We start from the raw sequence: 5871 nt of genomic DNA, 5'->3' as shown, positions 1-5871 counted from the left end.
AAATGAAAAATGTTTAGAAAACCTGTCTTATGAATCAAGGTTAAAAAAATTGAGCATGTTTAAGAAGAGAAGACTGAGGGGGGACCTGGTAACAGTTAAGGGTTGTTATGAAGATGACGGTGATCAATTGTTCTCCATGTCCACTGAAGGTAGGACAAGAAATAATAGGCTTAATCTGGAGCAAGGAAGATTTATGTTGGATATTAGGAAAAACTTTCTAACTCTTAAGGGTCGTTAAGCTTTGGAACAGGCTTCCAAGGGAGACTGTAGAATCCCCATCATTTGGAGGGTTTTAAGAACAGGTTGGACAAACATCTGTCAAGGATGGTCTAGGTTATTTGGTCCTGCCTCAGCACAGGGGGCTTAATGTGATGTCCCTTCCAGCCCTACATTTCTTTGATTTTTATGATAAAGTTCTTTCCCTTTTCTAGATATGTCTTCATTTTTAAAGAAGGATCAAGGAGAAAGAATTTAGAATGGCAATGTATGTAATCTCTAAATTGGATGGACTATCATCAAAATAGGTCATTGCTCAGCGGTGTTCTTGATCCTTCGCCACTAGTGATTTTCATGTGCAACAAGGTTTGAGATGTTTTAAAGACCTCCTCTTTGAGCCTCCCATCAGTAAGGTAGTTCCACTGATGTCACTTCATTGCATCTAAAAGGCCCAGTCAAACTCCCAATACAGCCAGTGGACCCACTCTGTTTGACTTCATCTGTGGGAGTTGGGACTTCATCTGTGGGAGTAAGTCACTGTGTGCCCCTGTACAGTCCACTACAGTCAATAGAATTTAGTCCTCAATGACTTCATTGAGGACTAAATCAGGCCCTATGTGACTGTCCCTTTGCTATTGTGGAAGCCAGGGTGTCAAACTCATTCATGTCTGAAGTCAGCCTCATTCTCTCCATTGCTAACAAATACCTCAAGAAATCTTACTAATCCAATGGTGACTTTTACTTTGACCACTGTTGGACCAGTATTTATTTTCTAAACTTGACTTTCCCCGTTCCCATCCCTTTTCTAGACCTACTTGATTGGTTTTAGACCTACTTGCTCCAATTTTAGAATGTGGTCTTCTATTTCAATGTTTTTATTGCATTTTAAATTACATTTTGTAGTGTGGTCTTAGGCATGGGGCCCCTTGATCAATAATGTTGCTTGGTTGGTGCAACTAGGAGAAGTGTGGTCTTTCAAATCTTTTTTGCCTGTTCAATTCTTCCTAATCTGCCTAGATTTTCATAGCAAGTCCATAACTAAAATATCTAAGTGCCTTCTACGAACTGACAGATCAATCGCCTAATATTTTATTACTGCTCATCTTTTCCCCCCATGCATTTTTAAGTGTAGTTAGTACTTGGCACAGTAATGCAGTGACAGCACTGGAGAATGCAGACGTTTGTTTTTGGACTCGAACAGCTGCTGCTGTTCCAATCATCCCCCATACTTTGTTGATGTGATGTTTAGAAACCATCTTTATGACTGCAAAAGTTAATGCCTCTTCTGTGAGTGGAACTGGACTGAGATATTCAATGTATTTCTCATAAGCCACCCAATAGCCATTAGATGATAACAAGCCAGATCTTCAGAAGGTATAAATTCAGTTTACACCATCTGAGGATCTGGCTCAGTATTCTGATCATTGCTGAGCTGAGCGAGATCTGAGCCAGTGACCCAGAGGTGAAAAGCTCTGTATCCCATTATCAGTTCCCTGAGGACATCCAGTCTTTCCAATTTTCACTGTGTTTAAGGATTCATGCTTTCTCAATGCTGATTGCCTTTGGCAGAGGTGAACCATTCATAAAAAATGAGATTAGACCATTTCCCTCCCCACCACACTTCTCCCTCCCCTCAACCTTTTATAACATGACAGTTTAGATAGCCAAGAAAGCAGTTATTTACTAACATTTTGCAGTAGCTGAGCAGAAAAGTGGCACAGCATCCCTCTAACCTAATCTTCAGCTTCCAATCATGCAGCCTGCTGCTATGAATGAGAGGAAATGCGAGTGGCTCTGCAGCATGCACATATTTATAGCCCAAATCTTTGCCATTAACAAAAAAATTGAAACCCTCTAAATCTGGACATTTTCTAAAATTTGGACCGGTAGTCACCTATGGACAAATTCAAATTTAAAAACAAGAGTTTTTTTCCTGTAACTTCAGACCTCCTCTTAGTACTGAGTAAGAAAGTGTATAGCAGAATCTAATCTAACCCAAACCTTGATGGGGTTTCTGGAACATTATTAGTCTAGAACATAAGAAGTGCATATATGAGACAAGCTGAGGGTGTGGTGACCTTCAGCTTCAAAGTGCTCAGAAAGAATTGGCTTTCATCAGTAGAAGCTATTTCCCTATTCCAAGAGAAAATGAGTGGACCCAGGATACTGTCTCCTCATCTAATTTATTTACAAAGCTCAAGGTGTTACAACTCGTAGCCTATATTTAAAGTTTGGATTCAAAGTTTGACATAGGAGCCTAGGAGTATGTGTACACTGCAAACAAACAAAGGAAAACAGGAAACCATACCCCTGGCAGTGAGTCTTGGAGCCTGAGTTTACATAGTTGGGCTCACAGGGCTCATGCTGAGACACACTAAACATAGCAGTGTAGATTGCCACTTGGGCTGAAGTTTGGGATTTGAAACCTGGTGAGGAGGGCTGGTCTCAGAGCCCAAGCTCCAGCCCAAGCAGAAACATCTACACTGCTATTTTTAGTGCCATAGCGTGAGCCCTGCAAGCCCAGGTCTGTAGACCTGGGCTCTGGGACATTGCTGTGGGTTTTTGTTTGCCGTGTACATGTATGCTGAGTGGCCTGATTTTTTCAGAAATTGTGACCATCTATGGCTCAGAGTGAAAGCCAGTGGGTGTCCAGCACCCATGAAAATCAGGCCATGCTGATGTAGGTGCTTAAATATGGGTTTAGTTTATGTACCCAGTTTTGAAAATTTTGTCCATCACATCCACTTTTGAACAGAAATATTGGATGGCAAAAGCAGGCCAAAGCTTAAGTCTAGTGCACTCATAATACACCCAGGAAACACTTCCTAGAGATCCAAGAAACAGCAATGTCCAAATACCTTGCCAGACTCTCTCTGCCTGATTTTTGTTTTTGTTTAAACTGATATTATGTCCATTGATGCTCATGACTTAGAATACTGTGAATTAGAACCAAATCAGATTCTTTTGGGCCAGAGTTTGCTTTCGGTTTCACCAGTGTGACTAAACAACTTTTGGCCCTTTGTGTCTAACTACTGCAGGACTCAAAGTATTTACCACGCTCCAACACAGTTAATCCTTTATTACTACAGTTGCTGATGAGATCAGTAAGTAAAGATGCTGATGGGATCACCCTGAGCTGGTACTAGTAGACAAGAATCTACTCAAAAACAACAAGGAGTCTGGTGGCCCTTTAAAGACTAACAGATTTATTTGGGCATAATCTAAGGTTTTTTACCCATGGAAGCTTATGCCCAAATAAATCTATTAGTCTTTAAGGTACCACCGGACTCCTTGTTGTTTTTGTGGATACAGACTAACACAGCTACCCCCGATACAAGAATCTACTCAGTTGGACAAAAGGAAGCAGTTTGCAACCAAAGGATCTGAGCTCTAGCCCTTACCTTTCATAGCATTCTCTGCCTTTGAGACTCTTGATGAGGTGAGATAATGTGATAACCATGAAGCCATGCAGGAGAGAACTTATTTCAATAAATATTTTTGGTATTTAGATGATGAGCTTCTTGGGAACTTGATTTCTTTCCCCTCTATATGAAAATACAGTGGTAGGGCAAGGGCAGGCTTTTAGTCTAGACATTTCTGCGTTAAATAAGGGTTGGGGAAGGATCCTTCCATAAAATTTGTAAGACAAGAAAAGATTTGAAGGAGCTGAAGTAATCATTGTTAAGCGTGCTGAATCTCTCAGCACAAAGGCTTGTGAGGATGGCCACATTCAACAGCCTGCTAGAAGCAAATAAAACAAGACATCTCGGATATGTCAGGAAAATCAATTTGAACTGATAGCCTAAAATGGCAGTCAGTTAGTAAAAGCCACAATGCCACCAGTGGAGTCTGATCACATTCCTGGTGGAGCCTGATAGGATTCCTCAGCACAGTGTGTCTTTGCCACCTGTCTCTGTTCCTTAGAGTGTGGTTCAATCCATTCAGATTCAATTTGGTTTTTATTCTTTGAGTGCTTAGTAGCAATTTCCAGATCTTCACGCAGTTGGAGAGTGACATTGTCAAGAACAGGTGCAGCCAGCTGAAATTATATGGTAATGCTTGGAACAGTACTTGGGAAAAGGAAAATGGAAAAGTTTAGTTCCTTCATGGCAGAATTGGATAAACTGAATGAGAGATACTGGTATAAAATCATTATCCTTTCTCTTTGGTTCCTTTTCCATAGTGAGAGCAGGAGGATGAGCTTGTAGAGCTGGGAGTAAGAAGACCTACATTCTAATCCCAGTCCTGACATTGGCTCACTCTCTGACTTTGGAGGGGTCACTTACACTAAAATTTTCAAACCAGGGTGCCTGTGTCCACAGTCAGATGCTTAAATAAGTGACCTGATTTTCAGAGGTGTATGCACAACTTCCTGCAATTCACGGTGAACATCCAATACAAATGGAGACACATCAGGATTGAAAGTTTTGGCCTTAATATCTCTGTGCAGGATTTTCAAAGGTGATGGGCACACAGGACTCCTTCAGTGGGAGCTCATCATTTTTGAAAATTGGGTCCTTTTTTCCTTGGTTTCGCTTCATCAGTGAGGGCTTGATCCTGTAAGTTACTGAGCATCCTCAGCTCCAACTGATGCTAATGGGATCTCAGGGCACTCAGCACCTGCATGATCAGGACTCTTAACGGAAGATGATATGTAAATGGTAAGTATTATTAATCTATACCTTAATGTTAGTGTCAGAACCCCAGTCCGCTGGATCCTTAGACAGTGCCCCTAACGTCTACACCACCACAATATGCTGACCACCACCCCTGACCAACAGCCCAAGTGCTCAGGGCCTGTGGTCCCACAGCAGCCATGCTGGACACACAGCACTACAGAACCCCTGGGAAGCTGTCTGAAGCAACAGGCCATTGTCCTCTGATTGCTGCCTAGACTCACTACTTGCGTAACCTTACCTTGTCACCCCTTGCGTTGCCAGCACTTGCCTTCCTAGCCTGCTGGCTGGCTCCTTGGATTGGATCTCCTGGCTAGGAAGTCCAAACACCGACCATTGCCCAGAACTACTTCTGATACAGATTGACCTGCTGGCTATCTAGCCATCTGCACACACTTGACCACAGCCCTAGAGTGCACTGGCTATCAGGCTTTTCAATTAGCAACGGTTACAGTTAGCAATCCCCACTGCAGTGGGGACTAGCCCTTCACAGTAATGCTGGTTTATTCATAATGCTTTTTACTTCTTGTTTTCTGGTCTTTTCCACTGACTGATTTACATAAATGGTTTGATGAACTCTTTAAAGAAAAGAGAATGTTCTGGTGATTGTGCAAAAGCCTCCCGTCCTTTGGGTATTTTCACTACCCTTTTCAGTTTCTTTTTCTGGGTAGTGCACTTCAATTTCCCTATGTTGCTTCAGTATGGTAAAAAAGCAGGCACAGCAATCTGTCTCCTTCAGACCAAAAGGATTACAGGGGTCAGGTGGTGTAAAAGTACATACTGAATGGAGAATTCCCCACTAGAAAATCAGTTTATTGACTAAGGGAAAGTAGCTTGCTGGGGTGGAGAGGAAGGGGAGAGTGGAATACTCAAAAGTGTTGCTGTCATGGTTAACTTGTGGATCACTGAGTGTGTGACCCTTCCCCTCAATTTTTGAATCCTCTTTTTGCAAACAGAAGTGATCATTCAGTAGATGGCA

The 5871-nt window shown here is 42.1% G+C and overlaps 1 protein-coding gene across 4 annotated transcripts in view; it reads left to right on the top strand.

Moving 5' to 3' along the window:
• Positions 1–5871, top strand: part of SORCS2 (sortilin related VPS10 domain containing receptor 2) — an 849371-nt gene that overhangs the window by 130210 nt on the left and 713290 nt on the right. The gene's annotated exons all lie outside the window — the stretch shown is intronic.

This window comes from Gopherus evgoodei, chromosome 5 (assembly GCF_007399415.2).
Source record: "Gopherus evgoodei ecotype Sinaloan lineage chromosome 5, rGopEvg1_v1.p, whole genome shotgun sequence".
Taxonomy (NCBI): domain Eukaryota; kingdom Metazoa; phylum Chordata; order Testudines; family Testudinidae; genus Gopherus; species Gopherus evgoodei.
Note: the sequence above shows the minus strand (reverse complement) of the source record. Positions and strands in the feature narration are given on the sequence as shown.